The 11562-nt window shown below is 42.5% G+C and overlaps 2 long non-coding RNA genes across 2 annotated transcripts; both read right to left on the bottom strand.

The window, feature by feature from the left end:
- Positions 1-2464: 2464 nt before the first annotated feature.
- On the bottom strand, positions 2465-8464 carry LOC134197947 (uncharacterized). Its single transcript, XR_009972720.1, has 6 exons — positions 8390-8464; positions 8199-8316; positions 3208-3571; positions 2980-3132; positions 2754-2924; positions 2465-2696 (listed from the first exon to the last, which is right to left on the bottom strand). It is a non-coding gene; the product is annotated as an uncharacterized LOC134197947 (long non-coding RNA).
- An 89-nt stretch (positions 8465-8553) lies between these two features.
- On the bottom strand, positions 8554-8989 carry LOC134197948 (uncharacterized). The gene is made up of 3 exons (XR_009972721.1): positions 8886-8989; positions 8693-8807; positions 8554-8619 (listed from the first exon to the last, which is right to left on the bottom strand). It is a non-coding gene; the product is annotated as an uncharacterized LOC134197948 (long non-coding RNA).
- Positions 8990-11562: the final 2573 nt, after the last annotated feature.

Raw genomic sequence — 11562 nt, 5'->3', positions numbered from 1 at the left:
TCAAAGAATGAAAACACATCTGCTAAAACTAATAAGACTGCATTGTCCACCAAACACTAGGTGTGCACGAAATTACGATAGTTTGATGGAGCAAGGAAAGAAAGAGCTGGAAGTAGCAGATAGACGAGAAATACACGACGTCTGTTCTTTGTGCAACGCCTTGTTTCCTGAAGACGAAGAAGTAGTCCAATGCAGCGGGGTCTTGGAAAGTTGTTCCAGGTGGGGGTTTACTACACCCAGGAATAGGCAGCAAGCTGTCAGCTTTTCCCCACTCCAGGTCATACCTATCAAGACTGTCTATTGTTGACACTTGAGCTGGCGCTGGAGCTGGACTGTTGAGATGCTGGAGCTGGTTGAGCAACAACTTGCTACCTGGCACGTCTTGCAGATCTGATATCATGGACATGGAAGAGAGGGCCGACGGCTGGTTGAGCAGCTGTAGTTACAGTTGACGGAAGACTTGTTGTAGTTGTTGGTGGAGTTTGTAATGACATCTATAGCATGCAACACCGTAAACATAAATCAATAATATTTTTAGACAGCAAACTAACCCTAGTAGACTGATCTATGGGAGCTGTTGTTGACGTTGTCGGTGACTGAAGTTTTGTTCGACTTCGTAATGACATCGATAGAATACAACACCGTAAACATAACTGTAAAACATATTTATACAGCAAATTAATCCTAGAAGCAGTAGCAGTAGACTGAGCTGTGGAAACTGTTGACGTTGTCGTTGACTGCACTGTACAGAAAGCTGACAGAGCTATCATGTCAGGCACTGTAGTCACCGTAAGACCTCGGTCACGTAACAGCATCTGTAACATACAATACCATAAACAAAGGTCTAATTGTTTTAGACAGCATATGAACAGGAGTTGTCGGGTGCTGTACGTCTCGGAGCTGAACTTTTGTCGGGAACAATATCTATAGCACGCAACAGTGTGAACAAAAATCATAATTTTTTGCCAGCATACTGACCTGATCCTAGAAGCACTGGCACCAGCATGTACGACAGACCGGAAATCACGAGTTTGGACGGCAGGAGAACTAGAAGCACGAGTCATGTACAACAGGAGACTGAGAAGCATCTAGTGTAGGAGAAGGGGAACATCTACCAGAGTAATTAGTTGACAATGTTAAAATATTGAACTTTCGTTGAAATTACCAGGTAACTGTAATGTATCAGCGTTTCCTATAAGAGATAGGGACGAAGCAAACAGAGAAGGCAGAGAAACATCCAGTACCGAGGAAAGGGGAGCATCTACAGCGGACGTCGACTATATAAGAAGAAGCTTTTGCAGGTTATTTCACTTTGTCGTTGTGATGGTCGCGGAGTTTGGAAAGTTTATGGTCACGGAGAAATTGGAAAACTGCTTCGTAAGGCGAGGTGTGAGTCAAAGTCGTCGGAGAATACGAGGACGTCGTGTAGGTAAACATTGCAAGTTCGCCACTTGAGACCGGAAAGTATCGAATCCATTGCTCGTTGGAAAGAACTAAGTGCGTTCACGCACTAGAGTGACTAGTGGAATGTGGCCATTTGCGCGACAAAGGTGTTGCCCTCCGGGCGGATATTGATATCAATCGAAAGCTCTTCACTTGCCGGATCTAATTACAATCACCGTTGGGGTGGATATGCGTGCAGACCTGTATTCTCGAACAGACCTGTATTCTCGTAGTCTCCAATAAAAGGACCTTACTATAAAGTCGAGTAGGAAGGCGATGCTGAAGTGGACATAACTGCATTGCTACCTCCATTAATTGTGCTTTCAACTGTTTTTCCCATTTACGGTCTCTTTCTTTAGCCACTGAATGACTGCAGTCTATTACCTCAGACTGACAAACTTTACAAACTTGACAAACTAGCCCTGAAACTAGAATACAATGTATGGAAAGATTACAGTCTACCAATCATCATTTGCTAAATAGGTCAGGTGACAAACTAATTTGTCACGTGACATAGGGCCTCTATGATGACTACATTCCGTGATTATTGAAACACCTAAATTAACAACATTGATACTATTTCTTGCCTGATCGTAAGTGAAGAAGAACACTCGATCTACAACGTTTGTAGCTGAAGTGTTTTCTGCTTGCCACCTAATTGGCATTACAATGTTGATGTTGGAACACCACTTAGTTGCTACTATGTGAGATCACTTCCAGTGATCTTTAGATTTTGAATTCCAGCCACAGGATGCCCTTGTTAACAGCTTCATGTGTACCAAATAAGAATTCATGCAGATTTCAAAAACCTATAGCTTCTGATACTAGTTGCTAAAAAATAGCAGAGTATAGGTTGATCTGCCAGAATGAACTAAGGACTAAGATGCCAATTCAATCTAACTGTAAAGCAAACATTCGATTCACACCATTCTCAGCACATTTCAACTACAGATTTAATACACTACCGTATATCCGTATATACAGCACTCAAACAAATACTACGTACCTTACACTACTGAAAAGTAAATATAAGCCATGTGTGCTAGGCCTCTGCTGTATAAGAGCATGCATGAGTCTTACAGCACTATAGTCCGAAAACCTATGTGTCCTACTGTTTGTCTTGTCTACAAAATAGCCTTGTATCTGCTCTGGCAAATCTCCTAGTCCTATTAAATTAACACATGATTGACCTTTGCACTCATCATCTCCTCTACTAGTGATGGCGGTAGGTGGATCAAACCTTTGTTTATCAACTACACAAAGACATTGAAGAAGAGACAGCACGTATACTGAGTATATGATATTCTTACTTTTGCAAATTCTCGAGGAATGGGGTAACGGGAATTGTGCATACGGACGTGGCGGGCCCAGGATTGTTGGCCCTGGCACACGAACTTGCACTGGATGCACGTACAACGCCGTTTCCTCCTAGCTTTCACCTGGTTCCGGAAAACCCTGACAGCGTAGGCTTCTGGCTTGTTCTATGTGAAATTTGGTTTAGTAAATTTCAATTTTACTCACTTCAACTGCATGTACCAGCAGGGTGTGGTGGAGCTTCATCATAACAGCGTCCTGCAACACAAACAATGGATCTCTTGATTGACATTGCAATACCCCAGTCGGCGGTGGTGGCCGTCTCTTCCTCCGTTTCATGATCCTTTCATCGTTCCAGGACATAAACGGGTGCATCTGCAGAGATATAGAATAACGTATCCAGTCAGTCTAGAAGTCGGACACAGAACAACAGTGCTTTCTTATACTCACATGATGCCCCTCACCAACCTTTTTATCATCTCAAACGTCGAACCCATCACCTGGAATGTCTGCAGGGACGTCTCCACCACCAAGATCACCATAGTCTGAAACGTCTTCACCATGATCACCCTGTTCACCACCATGCCTACCATCCTCTTCTTAAGTTAATCTGCAGTGCTTTCTTATACTCACATGATGCCCCTCACCAAACTTTTCATCATCTCGAACGTCGAACCCATCACCTGGAATGTCTGCAGGAACGTCTCCACCACCAAGATCACCATAGTCTGGAACGTCACCATGATCTCCCCTTTGCATTGTTTGGTGGTGATAACAAAGAGATCTTCCAGACTTGCATTGTCTACCCGCCATTCTGAATAACGCACGTTACCAAATATTAATATAAACAATATGACATTCTAAAAATAGTATTAATAATAATATGCACAACACACGTTGATAAACATGCGCAATTGAGTGTGAGTGAAATATATTGAAACGGTTTTCACACAACTCCACAACCAAAAAGTCAAAAATGCAAGTTATCAATATGCAAGCTATGAATAATATTTGTCTATCTCTAACAACAGTGTGTTAGAGATAATAGCTGGTAGATAATATCTTCCCAGCTGTGTAGAGAGTACGTTCTGATTTTGAAGTTACCTTCGATTTTTGCAGAGGCTGGTAAAGTCCAAGCAAATCAACTGTCCAAGGGTTCTTGTCTACTGCCAAACACAGAGTGTGACACATGCTCCTTACTGTTTACCCACTTCCACTATGAACTAGGTGACAAGTCTTACTGGCCAAAAGGTGATAAAAAGGCACAAAATCGAGTTGTGGAAATGTACCATGCATGTACTCCAGACAGCAACAAACACATCATTTTGCAGTCTCTGAGGGATGCCAATGGTGTTTGTATTTGCAACCAATGCCTTAGGGATGGGGATAGATGTGAAGGGTTTGACAACAGTCATTCATCCGGATGTTGCAAAAGGGTAACGTATGTGAATCAGAAATCCCAGATTCAATCAATTCAATAATCAGGTAGCTCACAGGCATGCGTGAGAAGCCTTGAAAGGAAGGGGAGCTTGCTCTATATCTGTCTCTTTACCCTGCTGATGGAACATTTCAAGGACACAAACTTAGTACACCGACGATGAGCCGCCATGAAACAATACTACCAGACCTTGTTCAAGATGAACAGAAGCTTGTAGACGCTGCTATTCGCTGTATGCAAGAAAGGTTTTCTTCTGTATTCCAACATCCCATAGTTGGATCATGTGGTACATATTTGATCCAAAGAACTGGCCTCTTGATGACGCTAGCGAAAATTACGCAAACAACGAAATGGATGTGCTGGTAGAGAAATCTAAAGATCCTCTAAGTTAAAGTCTCAGTGGTAACATTAATGTTGCTGAACTGAAGGCCACTGCTAGGGACGAGTGGCAGGAGCTCTTAGATCTGCTGAAGCGAAGAAAGGCAAGAACGTATGAAAGGGTCTACGAAGCAACAGTATGTGCCAAAGAGATGTTCCCTGTAGTGTCTCGATTAACTCAGCTGACTGCAATTCTTCCTATGTCGACTGCTGAGTGCAAAAGAGGCTTTTCACTGTCCAACCGAGTCAAAACTAAACTGAGAAACAAATTGGATATCAGCACCATGGATGACTTGATGTTCTCTTGCTGCAATGGACCCAGTCTAATTGATTTTGATCCTACATCCGCAATCTTGATTTGGGAGAAAGCTAGACGTCATATCAGAGGCCACTGTGGTAAAATAGGGAGTGCAAATTATGTTCGAAAGAAAACGGAGTCTGTAAAATCTGATGGTGAAAACTGATTGACGTTCAGTAATTTAGGTTAATAACAACAGCATCAGTTGGATGTAGACGGTATCTTTGTCTTGTTATTGTACTAATGTCAATGCCATTTGCCATAGAGGTGATGAGTTTTGTAGGCTTGCAACAGAGGCATGCAGACTTTTAGTATAATAATGTACAGTACTAGTCGGATTGTCTATTCAATAGCAGTGTAAGGTCAGTCTGACCTAACGTGTGACATAACGGTGAACTACTCATGATTACATGTTACTATGAAGACCAACCTCAGACTACGTTAACTTGATGTTGATGTTCATTGTCAACCCAGATTACAACTGTACAACATGTGGTATCATGAGTAGTTCAAATTCGGAGTAGGATGTTTCAATAAACAAACAGTACTGCTTTGTTAATGTAGATGCATTACTTACTGCTATATGTATCAGCAAACAGCTTAGTATCCCTTTATTGGCAAATTGAAAGACTTTTTGCCAAACGTAGAAGAAGAAATTAGAGGCACCAATAGAAAAATTTTGAAACTTGCTAAGACTTAGTCACTACCTCTGAGTCTTAGACACTCACTGTCACAGCTGGTCATAGAAGAGCTTATGATCTCTAAACAGTCTAAAGCAATACAATCGGCCATTTCCTCTATGGCATGCAATATATAATGTTTTTGATGTCTCTTTCTTTTCGTACTTTAGTTTTCAATTGAATAAAAATTATACATAATGTCAAACATGATAATCTGGGAAAGGGTCTCAACAGTGATATTAATAACTTGTTTATTTCTGACCTAAAAACTAGTGGTAGTTTGGTGACCAACCGTTCCTCTAGGTGGCCAAACTGGTGACCAGATTCAAACACATATTTCGAACCCTGTCTACATCCTTCTAACCAGCCGTCCTTGTCCATCTTCTCACTGCTCGCCTTTTCAGAGTTCGTCTAGCAGCAATATTCAGCACACAACAACAGAAACGAGATCACATGACAACTTCCGGGAAACGCCCGATCCCGAATGTTACCATCTGACTTTAGATAACCACAAAAATCATTCACAACTGTCAAAACATATCGATACAAGAAAGCAACAAAATTTGTGTTGAATGAACGCCTGGTTAGCTTTTATGTCACAGACGGAATTGAAATCGCAAATTTCAATTACAAACGTAGTTTCCAGAGTTTGGGCACGAAACAAACGCACACAGCCATACGTCATAGGTGTACTGTATAGCTGAACGTAAATTTTGTCAAATCCCGGATGTGGGCGCTCAAGTAGACACGCTAGGGCTCCGATGTGTGCAACAAATGCAGCAAAAAGCCAAAAGCCTTACACCGTGAACACGGCAGGATAGGAAACTCAGAGATACTTGCATGTAATGTTTCTGTAGGGGCTATAAGAACCTGAAAATGATTCAGGGTTCTCCCCAGGCCATTTAGGCGTATCGGCCCGATACCCTTACTTCAGGAATGAGCAATCAAGGCGTATCCGCCGATACGTCTTAGTAATGTCTAGAGCTTAGCTAGTTTTCGAAGTTGAAGTGAAGTCTGTACTAGGCAAAGGAAGACGCGAAAATAAGGCAAGATTGCACTTACAATACATGCATTGCAGGATAGAGAAAGGTAGTGTGCTAACCTTATGTACTCTTAGTCACTCTATATGCATAATGAGGAAGCGGAAGCCACAAGAAAGCTGAAGTAGCCAGTATCAAGTGACAAAAACGCTTGACAGGTGTACATAGCTTTCAGTCTCTTGGACAAGTGTACAGTAGTTGTATCTACATAGATCACTATGGCCCTTGGAAGTTATTCGGTCTTACTGCTGTCCTTAGAACTAACGCCGAGGTCAGTAGGTTATGCAGATCATATACCGACAACGTCAGCCAATGTGCTCCCAAGATCTGAGCGATATGCAGATGTACCATCACAGAAACAGACGCCTACAAATTCACCTAAAGACTCTGATGAACAGGTACAGTATGCAAGAATGTTCCGTTCCCAGACCTCCAGTTCTGTTTCAGGAAGTCTAGTTACCAATTAATTAAGTATGTTGTAGGTAGCAACTACAGTGGCCCTTGAGCATGACCAAGCTACTCTTTGCAAGGAGTCTGAAGGCCCTACAGAATCTGAATCGGCGTCAAAGTGACAAAAGGGCGGTGTTGAAAGATTTCCCATGGCTGCAAGTTGTGGACACTGTTAATGGGGATGGGATGTTTTGTTCACTGTGCCGAAAGCACAGCCGTTGGCCAAAGAAAGTTGCAGCAGGGAGAGCTACATGGGTTGATCTGCCGGGTAAAACTCTTGTTAGGCAGAGTCAGAAGAAACACTGTGAGAGTGACAGCCACAGGGCAGCGATGGAAATGGAGTGCATGCTTGCGTCCTCAGGAAAGGATGGCGGTATTGCTATGGCACTAGAGAAAGTTGTGTTGGCAGAGAGAAAGGCGTCTATAGGTGCACTGAAGGCTATGTACTTCCTAAACAAGAGAGAGATTGCTCACACTACAAATTTTATGCCTCTCCTGGATTTGGGCAAATCTCTAGGAGCAACATACCTCAGTGACATGCATATTGGTGGTAATGCTAGCTACACGTCTGAGCCTACTATGCAATAATTAGTACGAGCTCTAGGTGAAACTGTCTCAATGGAGATATATCAGCAGCTGCAAATGTCTCCATTCTTTTCCCTTTGTGTTGATGAAACTACAGATGTGTCTGTAACCAAACAGTTAATTGTTTATGGCAGGTACTTTTGTAATGAGGATGTAAATACCAGTTCTCTGGGCATTCTGGAGCTCCAAAATGGTCTAGCTGTAACTATTACAGAGGCTCTATGTAAGCTATGTTCGGACTTAAAAGTTGACCTGCAAACCCGACTCTGTGGCCTTGGCAGTGATGGAGCATCAGAGATGCTTGGAAATAGAGGTGGGGTTTCAGAGCTTCTGCTAGAAAAGGCGCCATTTTTAGTGGCAACTCATGATATAATTGTCATGAATAGATCTACTACAGTAACCATTAACTAAATCTGAATGTCCGGCAAGTTTTAAATTGACAGAACATGATGTCTAATGGTCAGTCAAAGACTATTTCACACACTGCAAAAGGCAAAACACACATTGCGAATGGCATAAGAACAAAGACGAGCAATTGCCTGACCAAGTAAAGTAAGTAAATATGTTCTTACCGTGTGGTTTTCTTTGTGTTATGACAAAATTTGAAAAATGTCCCATACTGACAGGAATGCCTCATCAAACAAAGCGCTTCCAAGACCTCTAGTTTTGTCACAGAAAACAAGCGAGTTTCTGCATGAAAATTACATAAGAACAAAGCCTGCTCATTGTTATACATAGACAACTCAATAGGACATTACTTTACCTTGCTTTTCTACTGATTCTGTCTGCATTCCTGTAGAGTGTCAAATGGCACCAGACAGCAAGTTCATGGTGCAACCTAGACATTCAAACAGTAAATAAAACTTAGTTCAACTATTTGACAATGTGTTTCAACCAAATACAGTTCGAAAAAGGTTCCAAGGCTAGCATGATGGCGTCATCAAACAAAGCGTTCGAAGGCCTCTAGTTTTGTCACAGAAAACAAGCGATTTTCTGCATGAAAATTACATAAGAACAAAGCCTGCTCGTTGTTATACATAGACAACTCAATAGGACATTGCTTTACCTTGCTTTTCTACTGATTCTCTCCGCATTCCTTTGAGCGTGAGAAGTTACGGTATGCGGAAGTTGCAGAATCCAGAATCCGAGCTAGAATTGCTTTCAAATTGCTAGTCCGCAAACTGACGACACAAAAAGAACGCTATATAGCTACTCAAACGTATTGATGTAACTGTACACAACATAGAAATTCAGATTACCGGGAAACTGTAACAGTGTCATCAAACTTGACGAGTTGCACCATATTCGTAAATGACAACTCGAGGTGTCTACAACTAGAAGAAAGAACGAAGCAGCCACACTCCATATTAGAGGAGCAAACAAACAAGAGGTATATATATCTAGAACACGCAACTATCTCATTGTAACGACGTCTACACAACGCGCGGTGTTACCTAGATAGGCAGTTGCCGTCACCTTCGACTACGATTGGCTGCGGATTTCTTGTTTCATTTGGAAGAAGCTGCTGTACAATGACTTCTTGTCGATGCTAGAGTCCACAAAAATGATGGTGTACCAGAGAATAGCAACGACTCGCAATAGATTGCTAGGCGATACATTGTTACATGATATGTACAAAAGTGCTAAGTAGACGGCATACGTTGCAGGGTGCCACTAAATGGTAGACATTTAGTAAGGTGGCACCATACATAACATCTGCATGAGCAGGAGGTTCGCATCCAGAACGGTTGCCACGAAAGAAACGACCAAATATTTCTAGTCGCCACATTGGCGATCACACCGTTCGTTTAGTCGCCAGCCGTCTAGAAGTGGTCGCCATATGGCGACTTGGCGACCAGATTTTTCGAACCCTGTAAAATATATAATATTACAGTACGTAGCTGCTGTACTCACAGCACAAATATTGTCAATCAATAATAATAATTTCAGCACCTTTAAAATCAATTGGTAAAATATATACCAGAAGAGCTGAAGTGGCTGCCAATTGCAAAAGTTTTCTGGTATAGAACAGCCTAGAGTTGTGCTCAAATTTCTTTTTAGTTCACAATGTTGTCATTGCTAGACAATCTGTGCTAATGGTGCATGCGTGCACGTTGTGATGAGTGCTAGCTCTGCTGCAGTCTCTGTAGACATCTAACTGCTCAAAGTTTATTTTTCGACTAACAACAGTGCGCAACTTTCATACACAAAGTTTATGTAAAACAGCAGTAACACACAAAATCGTATACTTTCCAATCTACTTGACTGCATAGATACAATAAATAATTTAATTTAGAAACACAAATGATCATATTCTACGTATACTAGTGTCATCAACTCGACGCAAGAAAACATGAAAGTATAACAAATCTATTTACTAAGGCATTCTGGCTACCTGCAGAATATATAATGATGGGGTTCAAGCTTAAAGCAATGAATGTTGTTTATCTACCAACCAACAAGTTGAAATACTCATATCATTGTATGAACATGTAGGAAATATCAGAACGTGAAGGTTCGGTCACTGCTTGCTTTACTAGAATGAAAGTGAGAGAGACGACTGTTGCAAGTGACGTATAATATAATATCTGTGGCGGATCCAGGGATAGGCGCGAGAGGCGCGCGCCTGTACCTCACACGTCGTCGACTACTGGTAGTGCGCGTTTCATCGACTCCCACGTATCGTTTGGGCTAACGTGCACGTGTGTTTCATGCATGAACTCGAGCTCTGGAACTTTAGCGCGCCAGTTTGGCACAAAGCACACGAGCTTGTCTAGGACTACTAGTGTTCTTCGGTAGCCTCGCGTAGCCAGACCCTACAGTACTCGCTTCGCTTTGCTTTAGCGGGTAAGGTCTGGCTACGCGAGACTAGTTCTACGGAAGTTGCGAGAACTTTCCACAGGAGGGTCGACTATCTAGTTTTCGTTGTTGGCGGAGAGAAGTCATTGAAAGATGTACGCTCATAAGCGTCCTCCTAAGCAGAGGGCTGCTGATCAGAGGAGCTTGGCAGAAATGTTTCAGCCAGCGAAGAGAGTATCCCAGGAGTGTAGAGATGCGGCCACTAGTACAAGTGTTAACTGTATCTCGGACGACAGTCAAAGTGGGGTTGCTGCTGGTGAGGACGATGACAGTGTGCAGACAGTAAGTGACGGAGTTGGTAATATGAAGTCTGGAGGTGGTAGTCAGGACGTGGTTGCGACAACTGCAGAGGTTGTTAGTGATAGTGACCATGGATCATTCTTGGAGGCTGTAGCTACAGCCATGGAATGGAAAGCACTCAGTGATGAGAACAAGGTGAAAGTGATTGCTAGGAGAAAACCAAGCGAGCAGACAATATTGCCTTTTAGGAAGTGTGTTGATAAGCGCAGGAAGAGTGGCTACTCAGAGAGATTTGTCCAGAAAAAGTGGTTTGACCAATTTGATTGGCTAGGATACTATGGCAAACGCAAGGAAGACGGCGTCTTTTGTTTGCCCTGCGTATTATTTCCTACCGTTTATCGAGAGGGATCATGCCGTGGTGATAATTTTGTTGTCCGTCTTCACAGGGATTGGAAGAATCTTATTGCTGATGCTGCTGAGCATGAATCTACCCAGTACCACAGAAATGCTGCTGCCAAGTTGCTGGCATTTCTTAGTACTGACAAGCACCCTTCTGAGAGGATAGACCTGATGCAGTCTCAAGCAGCTACAGAAAGGGTATCTGCCAATCGTTGTATACTGTTGTCTGTTCTGAGGTGTTTAGAACTAGCTGCACGTGAAGGTGTAGCGCTGCGCGGTCACCGTGATGACCTTACATATGATCATTCACCTCAAGGTAACTTCATGGCGTTTGTGAAGTTTGCTATCGATTCTGGCGATATTGTCCTGAAGGAGCACCTTGAGTGTTGTTCTCGTAATGCCACCTACATGTCGAAAACTACCCAGAATGACCTCATG

Source organism: Corticium candelabrum, unplaced genomic scaffold (assembly GCF_963422355.1).
Source record: "Corticium candelabrum unplaced genomic scaffold, ooCorCand1.1 SCAFFOLD_100, whole genome shotgun sequence".
In the NCBI taxonomy this organism is placed as follows: domain Eukaryota; kingdom Metazoa; phylum Porifera; class Homoscleromorpha; order Homosclerophorida; family Plakinidae; genus Corticium; species Corticium candelabrum.
Note: the sequence above shows the minus strand (reverse complement) of the source record. Positions and strands in the feature narration are given on the sequence as shown.